Consider the following 13,910-nt stretch of genomic DNA (forward strand, 5'->3'; position numbering starts at 1 on the left):
CCAATCGCGGCAATTTGCCGTGAAGGGGGCGGGGCCTAATAGCACAAGATGTCAGGCCCCGCCCCCATCACGACCAGATCTTTCTCCTCTCCCCAAGTCTACTGCAAAAGGGAACTACAAGGTGGGCAAGTATGCCTTAACCCTCTCCCATAGTGCCTAACCTTAACCCTCCCCCCTAGTGCCTAACCTTAAACCTTTCCCCTAGTGCCTAATCCTAAACCTCCCCCCCTAGTGCCTAACCCTCCCTCTAACCCCTGTACTTACCATCAGGATGTTGGTGGTTGGGATGCTAGGACCAGGATTCCAGCACCGTCATTGTAACCTCCTGCATCCTGGCTGTCGGGATTTCAACTACCTCCCATTGGATGGGTCCACTCTCTACTGTGAACGGGCGCTGCACCCAGTGGTGTATCTATAATAGCTAAAGGATGACAGTGCACATCATGGGTCCCTGAGTGTAAGGGGGCACTTATCACACACACCCTGCATCCATTATATTTGCTTATCTATTGGACTTATATTGAACTCATATTCTCCCTTTGGATTTAACCTCCTGAGGCCTTGGACGCTTCCTTGTGTATTGTGCTTCAGCTTATATACTTCAATTGCTGGATGCCAGAGGATTCCCTGACAGCTATTACAGCCATCTATTGGTAACGTTGTGCTGCTGCTAACATCTCATTTGGGAGCTTGTGGAGAGAGCCCTAATCCAACATTCTCAATATAAGAACAGTCTTCAGGTGGACTCACATTATTTATTGTTATTATTATCATTATATCGTTTTAGTGTTTATTATTATTGTTTGATTGTATGTTTATACATTGGCATGTGATACATATATCCTTTATAACACCACAGGTGCAAAACTATTTTTGCACGTCAATGCGCATATTTTAGCTAATTAAATAAAATACCAATTGGTTTGATCTTTTAAAGAAACCGTCCATCATTCATTTTATATACTTATTATTTATATAGCGCTGGTTTCCTTTTTATATGTGTTTTTCTCTTTACTACTGGGACTGACAATCCCTTTTAGCAGCAGCTCTTGTGACAACGCGTCAGAATTGTTTATTTACTCCATCTGTGTACACCATGAAGTGAGATCAGGGTCGGCGCTACCATTAGGCAGCTGTCTAAGGGCACCAATTCCTGCAGGGTACTGCTAAGTCCACAAAAAAGAAGGATGTCTCTTTCAGTCCCAGCCGTGACTACTGATGACTGAGGCCGATGCTGCTGAGGTGACAAGCCTCTGTAACTCTCCTGGCATTACACTGTCACCAGTGCTTTCCTTTCCTCAGGTGCCAGCCTGTCGCTCACATAAGAAGCTCTGCCCGTACACAACACGAGGAGCTGCTGCTGCTGAATGGAGCCTAGTAAGGCATATCTGTAATAAGTTTTTGGTGGGGATAAAGGATTAATGGGTGGGTGGGTGGGTGAGTGTGTGTAGGCATACCTCCCAACATGACCCTCTCCAGGAGGGATGCAATGCTCTGGTCCTGGACTTCCCTGGTAATTTATGATTGGTGGTGGCTCCAGAGGTGGGGCTGCAGTACAGTCCAAAATTCAAATAGGGGAGTCACACCAACTGCCAGTGAGTCCCAGCCAGTGATGTCTGGCAGCGTGTGAGATGACAGTTGGTGAGGTTCCCCTATTTGAATTTTGAACTGTGCTGCAACCCCACCTCTTACCAGGGAAGTCCAGGACCAGAGCGTTGTGTCCCTGCTGGAGAGGGTCATGTTGGGAGGTATGTGTGTAGGCGGTGGGGGCTTGTGTGTGTGCTGACAGAGTATGTGTGGGGGAGGGTTTAACGAATGTTGGCCAGTGACGTGCGGTGAGGTAAATGGCTGGGGAGGCACTGGTTGGCATCAGAGACAGATTTACAGATACATATGTGAACACGAGGGTTCATGTGGGCATTATACAAAGGTGCAGCAGTATATAGTGCTGGAAATTTTGTGTGTTCTGATCAGGGATGTGCGGAATAGTTAGATAGGGGAGGCAGTGCCTCACCTGCCATAAACTTTTTACTCCAGAGTTTTGACAAAAATTATTAGAATAATGCAAAGAAGATACTGTATTTATAATATTTTCTTTACATGTTTCTTATCATTTTTATAGTAAATACTGTGGAGTATAGCTAAGTATGACAGGAAAGGCTCTGTCTCACCTGACTGCACATCACTGGTGCTGGCAGGGTGTGTGTGTTAATGAGTGCTTACAGGGTTAGTGTGCATATCTGTGTGTGAGGGGGGAGGGGTTAATGAGCTCTGGCAGGGTGGTTGTAGGCTTATGGCTACTGGCAATATGTGTGTCTGGGGAGGGGTTAATGATTGCTGGTGGGGTGAGTGTGGGTTAAAAATATCTGACAGTGTGAATGTGTGTGTGGGGGAGAGGGGGTTAATGAGTGCTGGAAATGTGTGTGTAGGTTAGTGAGAGCTAGCTGGGTGTGTGTGGGGGTTAATGAGTGCTTGCAGGTTGAGTGTGGTGGGTTAAGGGGTGCAGACATATATAGGAGCACAGATGTGTAGCATATGTATTGGGTGTATTGTGTGGCATAATTATGAATTGGAGCCACAGCTACTGTATGTGTCATACAATACATTTTGGGCACAGCTGTGTGGTACATTATTTATTGCAGAATAAATGTGTGGCATATTGTGTATTGGGGGCACAGCTGTGTGGCATATTATGTATTGGGCACAAATATGTGGCATGTTATGTATTGGGACACACATGTGTGTCATATGTATTGGGGCACAAACATGTGGCATATTATTTATTGGGGCACAAACAGGTGGCATATTATGTATTGGGGCACAAATGTGTTGCATATTATGTATTGGGGCACAAATGTGTTGCATATTAAGTATTGGGGCACAAATATGTGGCATATTATGTATTGGGGCACAAATGTGTTGCATATTATGTATTGGGGCACAAATGTGTTGCATATTATGTATTGGGCACAAATATGTGGCATATTATGTATTGGGACACACATGTGTGTCATATGTATTGGGGCACAAACATGTGGCATATTATGTATTGGGGCACAAACAGGTGGCATATTATGTATTGGGGCACAAACAGGTGGCATATTATGTATTGGGGCACAAACATGTGGCATATTATGTATTGGGGCACAAATGTGTTGCATATTAAGTATTGGGGCACAAATGTGTGGCATATTATGTACTGGGGTACAAACATGTTGCATATTATGTATTGGGACACAAATGTGTTGCATATTATGTATTGGGGGCACAAATGTGTGACAGTATGTATTGGGGCACAAACATGTGGCATAGTATGCATTGGGGCACAAATGTGTGACATATTATGAATTGGAGGCATTGATCTGTAGCATAATTATGAAGTGGGGATACAGCTGTGTATTGTAGTGTGAATTTGTGCCACAGGTGTATAGCATATGATAAATCGGGGCAGTGTTATTAGGTACATTATGATTTGGAGGCCCTGTTGTGTGACATATTATTTGGGGCATTTCTACATAGTATATTATGAATTTGGGACACTGCTGTGTGGCATATAAATAGGGGACACTGATGCATGGCATATTATGATTTGGAGAGAGCACGGGCAGTGGGTGAAATGTTGCCTAAGGTGCCCAGAAACCTTGCACCGGCCCTGAGGTTGGTGATCGCTGTACTCCAGGCACAGAATAAATAACGGGAACACAGGTAAACACAAACATAACTGATAACAGCTGTATTTTATGATATTCCATTTGCTATTCCTGATTTAGAGTCCTATCAATCAATTGTTATTTGCAGAATTTCCGTTGAAAACACCAGTTCCGATGGAAGGGGGGGTTGGATACGGGATCCCAATGGTCAAGATGCTAACAGTCAGAATACCAACAGTGGCATCCCGACAGATAAGAATTATATAATTATATCCCTTACCCTCCCCCTAATCCACCCCTCCTGCAGCCTAACCCTCCCATCCCACACCCTAACCCTTCTCCTGACCCTCCCCCTAACTCCGCAATCTGTTGGTATTCTGACAGTTGGGATCCCGCTGTCAGTATTTTGACCATCAGTATCCTGACTACTGGGATGCTGAGTACATGCAAAATGTGCCTCTCAAATGTGTACAGAGGACCAGAGATATCTGCTGTGGTCCCCCATTTTTTACTTCAAGAGCAGCCCTCATAACCGGATGCTCTCTGCCTGAAATTTCCAAACTCTGGAATGCGATGGCATTAGCCCGCTTATCCCACATGCCAAAGGTTCTCAAGCTCGGTCTTCAGGACTCCAAACAGTGCATGTTTTCCAGGTCTCACAGAATCGCAAGTGAAATACAGTAATTAGTTTCAGCTGTGGAACTTTTTAAATGTGGTAGTGAGCAATTAATACACCTGTGCACCTGCTGGGTGACCTGGGAAATGTGTCAGTGAGCAATGAGTACACCTGTACACCTGCTGGGTAACCTGGGTAATGTGTCAGTGAGTAGTGAATACACCTGTGCACCTACTGCGCAACCTTGGTAATGTGTCAGTGAGTAGTGATCACACCTCTGCTCCTGCTGGGTAACCTGGGAAATGTGTCAGTGAGTAATGGAAACACCTGTGCACATGCTGGGTGACCTGGGAAATGTGTCAGTGAGTAATGACTACACCAGTGCACCTGCTAGGTGACTTGGGTAATGTGTCAACGAGTTATGGCTAAACCTGCTGGGTGACCTGGGAAATGTGTCAGTGAGTATTGGGTACACCTATGCACCTGCTGGGTGACCCTGGAAATGTGTCAGTGAGTAATGACTACACCTGTGCCCCTGCTGAGTGACCTGGGAAATGCATCAGTGAGTAATGACTACACCTGTGCACCTGCTGGGTGACTTGGGCAATGTGTCAACGAGTAATGGCTAAACCTGCTGGGTGATCTGGGAATGTGTCAGTGACTAATGAATACACCTATGCACCTGCTGGGTGACCCTGGAAATGTGTCAGCAAGTAATGAATACACCTGTGCCCCTGCTGAGTGACCTGGGAAATGTGTCAGTGAGTAATGACTACACCTGTGCCCCTGCTGAGTGACCTGGGAAATGTGTCAGGGAGTAATGAATACACTTATGCACCTGCTGGGTGACCTGGAAAATGTGTCAGCGAGTAATGAATACACCTGTGCACCTGTTGAGTGACCTAGGAAATGTGTCAACGAGTAATGAATACACCTGTGCACCTGTTGAGTGACCTAGGAAATGTGTCAACGAGTAAAGCCCCCCATACATCAGCAACTGATTGCAGCAAACGTGCAATTTGCAATCGATTGTGTATAAAAATCTTTCCCTTTTTCAACCGATTGCAGATTGCAGAATTGCCACAATCGATTGAAAAATGGAAAGATTTTTATACACAATCGATTGCAAATTGCACGATTGCTGCAATCAATTAATGTGTACTCCCTGCGTGCACCTGCTGAGTAACCTGGGAAATGTGTCAGTGAGTAATGGGTACACCTGTGCACCTGCTGAGTAACCTGGGAAATGTGTCAGTGAGTAATGGGTACACCTGTGCACCTGCTGCGTGACCTGGGAAATGTGTCAGTGAGTAATGGGTACACCTGTGCTCCTGCTGAGTAACCTGGGTAATGTGTCAGTGAGTAATGGGTACACCTGTGCACCTGCTGAGTAACCTGGGTAATGTGTCAGTGAGTAATGGGTACACCTGTGCACTTGCTGCGTGACCTGGGAAATGTGTCAGTGAGTAATGTGTACACCTGTGCACCTGCTGCGTGACCTGGGAAATGTGTCAGTAAGTAATGTGTACACCTGTGCACCTGCTGAGTAACCTGGGAAATGTGTCAGTGAGTAATGGGTACACCTGTGCACCTGCTGGATGACCTGGGAAATGTGTCAGTGAGTAATGTGTACACCTGTGCACCTGCTGAGTAACCTGGGAAATGTGTCAGTGAGTAATGGGTAAACCTGTGCACCTGCTGAGTAACCTGGGAAATGTGTCAGTGAGTAATGTGTACACCTGTGCACCTGCTGGGTGACCTGGGATATGTGTCAGTGAGTAATGGGTACACCTGTGCACCTGCTGGGTGACCTGGGATATGTGTCAGTGAGTAATGTGTACACCTGTGCACCAGCTGCGTGACCTGGGAAATGTGTCAGTGAGTAATGTGTACACCTGTGCACCTGCTGAGTAACCTGGGAAATGTGTCAGTGAGTATTGTGTACACCTGTGCTGTGCACCTGCTGGGTGACCTGGGAAATGTGTCAGTGAGTAATGACTACACCTGTGCCCCTGCTGAGTGACCTGGGAAATGCATCAGTGAGTAATGACTACACCTGTGCACCTGCTGGGTGACTTGGGCAATGTGTCAACGAGTAATGGCTAAACCTGCTGGGTGATCTGGGAATGTGTCAGTGACTAATGAATACACCTATGCACCTGCTGGGTGACCCTGGAAATGTGTCAGCAAGTAATGAATACACCTGTGCCCCTGCTGAGTGACCTGGGAAATGTGTCAGTGAGTAATGACTACACCTGTGCCCCTGCTGAGTGACCTGGGAAATGTGTCAGGGAGTAATGAATACACTTATGCACCTGCTGGGTGACCTGGAAAATGTGTCAGCGAGTAATGAATACACCTGTGCACCTGTTGAGTGACCTAGGAAATGTGTCAACGAGTAATGAATACACCTGTGCACCTGTTGAGTGACCTAGGAAATGTGTCAACGAGTAAAGCCCCCCATACATCAGCAACTGATTGCAGCAAACGTGCAATTTGCAATCGATTGTGTATAAAAATCTTTCCCTTTTTCAACCGATTGCAGATTGCAGAATTGCCACAATCGATTGAAAAATGGAAAGATTTTTATACACAATCGATTGCAAATTGCACGATTGCTGCAATCAATTAATGTGTACTCCCTGCGTGCACCTGCTGAGTAACCTGGGAAATGTGTCAGTGAGTAATGGGTACACCTGTGCACCTGCTGAGTAACCTGGGAAATGTGTCAGTGAGTAATGGGTACACCTGTGCACCTGCTGCGTGACCTGGGAAATGTGTCAGTGAGTAATGGGTACACCTGTGCTCCTGCTGAGTAACCTGGGTAATGTGTCAGTGAGTAATGGGTACACCTGTGCACCTGCTGAGTAACCTGGGTAATGTGTCAGTGAGTAATGGGTACACCTGTGCACTTGCTGCGTGACCTGGGAAATGTGTCAGTGAGTAATGTGTACACCTGTGCACCTGCTGCGTGACCTGGGAAATGTGTCAGTAAGTAATGTGTACACCTGTGCACCTGCTGAGTAACCTGGGAAATGTGTCAGTGAGTAATGGGTACACCTGTGCACCTGCTGGATGACCTGGGAAATGTGTCAGTGAGTAATGTGTACACCTGTGCACCTGCTGAGTAACCTGGGAAATGTGTCAGTGAGTAATGGGTAAACCTGTGCACCTGCTGAGTAACCTGGGAAATGTGTCAGTGAGTAATGTGTACACCTGTGCACCTGCTGGGTGACCTGGGATATGTGTCAGTGAGTAATGGGTACACCTGTGCACCTGCTGGGTGACCTGGGATATGTGTCAGTGAGTAATGTGTACACCTGTGCACCAGCTGCGTGACCTGGGAAATGTGTCAGTGAGTAATGTGTACACCTGTGCACCTGCTGAGTAACCTGGGAAATGTGTCAGTGAGTATTGTGTACACCTGTGCTGTGCACCTGCTGGGTGACCTGGGAAATGTGTCAGTGAGTAATGGGTACACCTGTGCACCTGCTGGGTGACCTAGGAAATGTGTCAGTGAGTAATGTGTACACCTGTGCAGCTGCTGAGTAACCTGGGAAATGTGTCAGTGAGTAATGTGTACACCTGTGCACCTGCTGGGTGACCTGGGATATGTGTCAGTGAGTAATGGGTACACCTGTGCACCTGCTGGGTGACCTGGGATATGTGTCAGTGAGTAATGTGTACACCTGTGCACCTGCTGCGTGACCTGGGAAATGTGTCAGTGAGTAATGTGTACACCTGTGCACCTGCTGAGTAACCTGGGAAATGTGTCAGTGAGTATTGTGTACACCTGTGCTGTGCACCTGCTGGGTGACCTGGGAAATGTGTCAGTGAGTAATGGGTACACCTGTGCACCTGCTGGGTGACCTAGGAAATGTGTCAGTGAGTAATGTGTACACCTGTGCAGCTGCTGAGTAACCTGGGAAATGTGTCAGTGAGTAATGAGTACACCTGTACACCTGCTGAGTGACCCGGGAATGTGTCAGTGAGTAATGAGTACACCTGTGCACCTGCTGAGTGACCCGGGAATGTGTCAGTGAGTAATGAGTACACCTGTACACCTGCTGGGTGACCTGGGAAATGTGTCAGTGAGTAATGTGTACACCTGTGCACCTGCTGGGTGACCTAGGAAATGTGTCAGTGAGTAATGTGTACACCTGTGCACCTGCTGAGTAACCTGGGAAATGTGTCAGTGAGTAATGAGTACACCTGTACACCTGCTGAGTGACCTGGGAATGTGTCAGTGAGTAATGAGTACACCTGTGCACCCGCTGGGTGACCTGGGAAATGTGTCTGTGAGTAATGTGTACACCTGTGCACCCGCTGGGTGACCTGGGAAATGTGTCAGTGAGTAATGAGTACATCTGTGCACCTGCTGGGTGACCTGGGAAATGTGTCAGTGAGTAATGGGTACACCTGTGCACCTGCTGGGTGACCTGGAAAACGTGACCTGTGTGGGGTCCAGAGGGCCTTATTTGGGAAGCACTGCTATATGCTACAGATCGCAAAAGCACCAACACTCATCACTCGTGCATCCGTGGTCAGCAGATCGCACATGCTCATGCGCATTAGCACGGCGGCCATTGCAGTTGAAAGTAAAGGGATCACTAATGCTTTTACACATCGCTCCTATTGGAGCGCCTGTCCCTGGCTGTGAACTGTAGTACATAATGGTAGTAAATAATTTCTTATTGCCACAAATAGTGGACATAAGAAATTATATTTATCGGGTCAGAAACCCCATAATTAATAAATGGGCCCCTTAGTTATTTACGATGTGCTTTTAGTATATTTTATAGATCCTTAAATCTAAAGGTGCATACACACAGAAAACAATTTTTTTAACGATTATCGTTAACGATATAGTTTATCGTTCAATCGTTGAAAAAAATCGTTCACTTTCTGAGTTAAAACGATGAATGATTATCATTCACGCACGTTCACGTTTGTAGTTTGTAGTTCAGTCAGACTGACCAACTCAACGATTTTCATTAAGGGAATATGCAAAAATCGTTTGTAGTTCAAAAAAATCGTTCATTACACATTAAAAAATCTGACAGATAATCTGACAGAAAATCGTTCATAAAATTGTTCATTACAAATTAAAAAATCTGACAGATAATCTGTCAGAAAATCGTTCATAAAATCGTTCATTACAAATTAAAAAATCTGACAGATAATCTGTCAGAAAATCGTTCATAAAATCGTTCCTAAAATCGTTGGTATCAAAATCGTTGTGTGTGTATACAGCTTAATGGAGCATACACACGGTCAGATTTGTCAGACTTGTCAGATTTGTCAGATGAACGATTGAACGATTAAACGATTTGAACGATTTTACCAAAGTTTTGAACGATTTGAACAATTGAACTATTTTTGACTGCATTAAAATGAATGGAATCGTTCAAGTCTGAGTGCAAACACATCAGATGTCAGAAATCGTTATCTGACCATCGGGAACGCGCATCGTTGATCGTCCATCGTTCAGGCATGTCAGATATGAACGATTTTCCTTCAGATATGAACGACGAACGATTTTTAAATCGTTATCGTTCATATCTGAAGGAAAAATCTGACCGTGTGTACGCACCATAAATGTGATTCATTATTTTTCTACATTATAAAAAATACTTTTAGGCGTCGGAAGAGAAGTGACCACGGGTCGATCCCCAGGTCTATTGGTCTTCTCGGCATAGTAAATGATGACAAGAAAGATGTCCAAGCCCCTGCAAATCTACGTACGCTACTCCAGGAGAAATGTTCTCCGCACAGAGCGCCGCTGACCTTTGTATCCTCTCACAAGATAGAAATTACATCATAGATAAATGAATGAAATACAAATAAAACAAAGGCCCAGGAAACTTCCTGCCAAAGCTTGCAACAAAAACAGCAATTAATCAAACGTTTTTCTGAAATCGCATTTATTTGAAGGGGTCTCATCTTCCAAAGCTGCCTCTCCACCTCGGGTTGCGCTAAACAGAATCAGGATAAGAAAAATAAGAGATGAAATATTCAGACGCTGTGCGGCAGCCTCAGGTGCATTTCATAGATTTCTGTCACAATAGCTGTTCTTCAGCTACACTGTTGTCATGGGGTAGCACATAGGCACAGTGGTCAGCATTGCTAGCTCACAGTACCACGGCCCAATTTGTGTGGAGTTTGTATGTTCTGTGTTAGCATGATTTTTCCTCCTGTGTGCTCCGGTTTCCTCCCAAGATCCAAAAACATACTGGTAGGGTAACTGGCTTCTGACAAAAAGTGTGTGTGTGTGTTGTGTGTGTGTGTGTGTGTTGTGTGTGTGTGTGTGTGTTGTGTGTGTGTGTGTGTTGTGTGTGTGTGTGTGGTAGGTTATATAGACTGTAAGCTCCAATGTGGCAAGGACCATAGGCGCGTGCAGGGTCTTCATGAGGCAGGTGCGTATCTATAATGGGTGCACGGTGTGCGGTGCAAACGGGCCCCCGGGTCCAGGGGGGCCCGCACCGCACACCCTGCAACCATATTATCTCAAATTTACCTCTCCGAGGTTCCGCGTCAGGTGTCTCAGAGCTGCTCAAAACGCCGCCGCACAGTGTGGAAATTGCCATTTCCCCGACGATCTACTGATGCTGCGGTGGCCGGCCAGCAACGTCAGTTGGCTGCCGGGGAGAGAGGGGAAATGCACATGGGCCCCCTCCTCTCTTAAGATGCCCCTGACATGAGGGGTGTGTGTGATATAGCCATACCCCAAACATTGCCACACCCCCAAATAGCCATGCTTCCTAACACTATTCAGACCCAGACGCTATTTGCGCCCGCTTGCTGGCTAAAAGGGGCCGGCTATTTAAATCATGCACTCGCACTGCGTCGCGTAAAGCCGCCCACTAAGTATTAGCGAGCGGCTGCACTATGCGCCCACACCTGTATAAAGATGCCCCTTTGCCACTCCCAACACACGTCATCTCCGGCAGTTGAAGGATTAATCGGGAACATCGAGAGCCATCGGAGCTGCTCACAGCGCTTGTGGTAGCCTTTTCCCACCACAACATTGCGAGCAGTTCTGGCTAAAATACAACCCAGTCACGTGTGTAATGACGCTACTTTGCTAATTATGCACACCCATTAAACGCCGTTATGACGGTCGGGCACACCTGCGTTCGCACATCCACACCCCTGTTTACAAGCACCTTCACCTGTTACCACCCACAAACGGCACTATCTGTCACTCAAAATAGCGGCCCGTCTGCGGGCTACGGGCGAGCACTTTCCCATCGCATTAACCGGTTCGCGCACGCGCACTGTGGCTTATACGCATGCGCAGTTTGCGAAAAATTGCTCATTGCGTGTGGCAGCTTCTTTGCGACCGGTTCTGAATCAGGCCCACAGTCCGCTCACCTGATGAAGTGGCAGCAATGGTAACGAGTGTCCACCGACGTCACCACCTATGCCACCCTGGGCTCACGTATATATGGCTAGGATCGATATCTGGCAATTGTGATACAATTATTGCAGATTCGGTTTGGGTCTGCCTAAGGGGTGTGTGAGAGCACACCCGCGGCAAGGACTGACGTGAATCATCTAGAGTAACAAATGAGTTCACCCAAAATGACTGCCTCACAAGATAACTGATAAGATAAGTGCTTTGAGCGCTATTGGGGAAAAAGGCTCTGTATAAATGTAACACCCCTTTCATATACGTCTAGACTGTAGTGCCATGTAATAGTGGTGATAATATAACAGATATTTTCCCCACCTTTCTTTTTCTCGATTTCTGCCAGTGCCTTCACCTGAATCTTGATAGGCCACTGGGTAGGGAACAGGTCTTCCATCCATCAGAGATTGATTCAATGAACCTCTGGGGGTCATTCAGACCTGCTCGCGAGCGCAGGACGCTCGCAAGCTGGTCGATGTTACCCAAATGCGCATGCGCACGATGGAGGGAGCTCCGTCGTGCGCATGCGCGAGACCAGGAGAGCGACAGCCGAGCTGTCGCTCCGGGTCTCGCACCAAAGGGGGCGTGCTGTCGATGTTGACTGACAGCACGCCCCCTTTGGTGGGCGTGCTGGGGGCGTGGCTGCCAGACAGAGGCGTTCCCATGGGAACGCCTACCGTCTGGGTCCGGCCCCACTGACATCACTAGTGATGTCAGTGGGAGTGATTTTGGCTCTGATAGAGCCAAAATCACTCCAGGGCTTGCGGTCACCGAGACCCAGCCGCAGGGTGTCGTCGCAAGCCCGATGGTCACGATGGTATTGACCATCGCGACCATCTTTTTGGGCGCTCGCATGGTCACCCACAGCTATGTGAGCGGCCAGGAGGCCGCTCCATTTTTAGGTAGGAGGGCACTGATTCAGAGCGAGCGCTCTGGTCAGAGCATCCGGCTCTGAATCAGGCCCTCTGTCCCAACATCTCACTCCCCTAATACTTATCTAATACGGAAGACACAACTTATCTAATACGGAAGACACAAGATTACATTTATTAATTACAAGTGTAGGAAGAAGTGGCAAGTTTTTGGTTTCATATAACACAGTAGATATCAGAAGCAGGTATTGCAAGGACCTGGAAAAATAGAGTTATGTAGACACTAGATATTATCAGTAGAGTAACAGAGTAGAGGAGTGTGTCTGGGCATGTGACCTATTGACAGACAGACCAGGGATGGTCACTGAGGTCTGTAAATTGATAGAAGGTCTGATGTAAATATATGTACTGTATATAACCACAGACCGTACACTGGGTCTGATTCAGAGCTGCACGCAAAAAGCGTGCGCTCACTCTGAATCAGGGCGGCCACTTTTTAAAAAAATCCGGCCTCCTGGCCACTCACATAGCTGTGGGTGACCACCTACAGCTTTTGCGAGGGGCCAGGTGATGGTCACGGTGGTCGCGACCATCGTGACCATCGACCTTGTGACGAGACCCTTGTGGTAGGGTCTCATTCCCGCAAGCCGCAGTGAGCTTTCGGCTCTAATAGAGCTAGAAGCTCACCACTGACATCACTCGGAAAGTCAGTGGGGCCTCCCCCAAATGGCAGGCGTTCCTTCGGGAATGCCTCCGTTTGGCCAGCCACCCCCCCGCCTGACTCCAAAACGGGGCGAGCTGTCGATCAACATAGACAGCCGCCCCTTTTGGATGCGAGCGCCGGAGCGAGTGAGTTCTCACTCGCTCCAGGGCTCGCGCATGCGCAGTGCGCACGCACTGCCCGGCCATCGACCCACTTGAATCAGGCCCACTGATAGTACACTGAGCCCTGTGTGTACAGGATGATAGGTGAGTTGCAGAGGTGCTGGTGGCCGTTAGCCCACACGTGGTACAGCTTAACTAGGATGCAGGTTTACTTAACCAGGTAGAACAACATGGTGGCATAGAGACACTGGGATGAACAGGTACAATAAAAATGCTGGAGCAGTCTGGAGCGTAATGGTATTGCTGGGCATTGTAGTGCACCGGGCAGCAGGATGGTACGGTACAGTATATGCCCTGGTGGTTAGCTGTGCTATGCCCCTTAGTAATAATGGTGATGGCATAGGGCAAGATTCAATTGGACGCGAGGTTTAGCGAGGAAAAAACCCTTCACTGGTCTCCGGCAGCTGTGTGTATGTTACAGCAGCCGATGTGTATGTTACAGCAGCCGATGAGAGTCACACAGTCTCTCATTGGCT

The sequence above is a fragment of the Taudactylus pleione genome, unplaced genomic scaffold (assembly GCF_031769625.1).
Source record: "Taudactylus pleione unplaced genomic scaffold, aTauple2 ptg000008l, whole genome shotgun sequence".
Taxonomy (NCBI): Eukaryota; Metazoa; Chordata; class Amphibia; order Anura; family Myobatrachidae; genus Taudactylus; species Taudactylus pleione.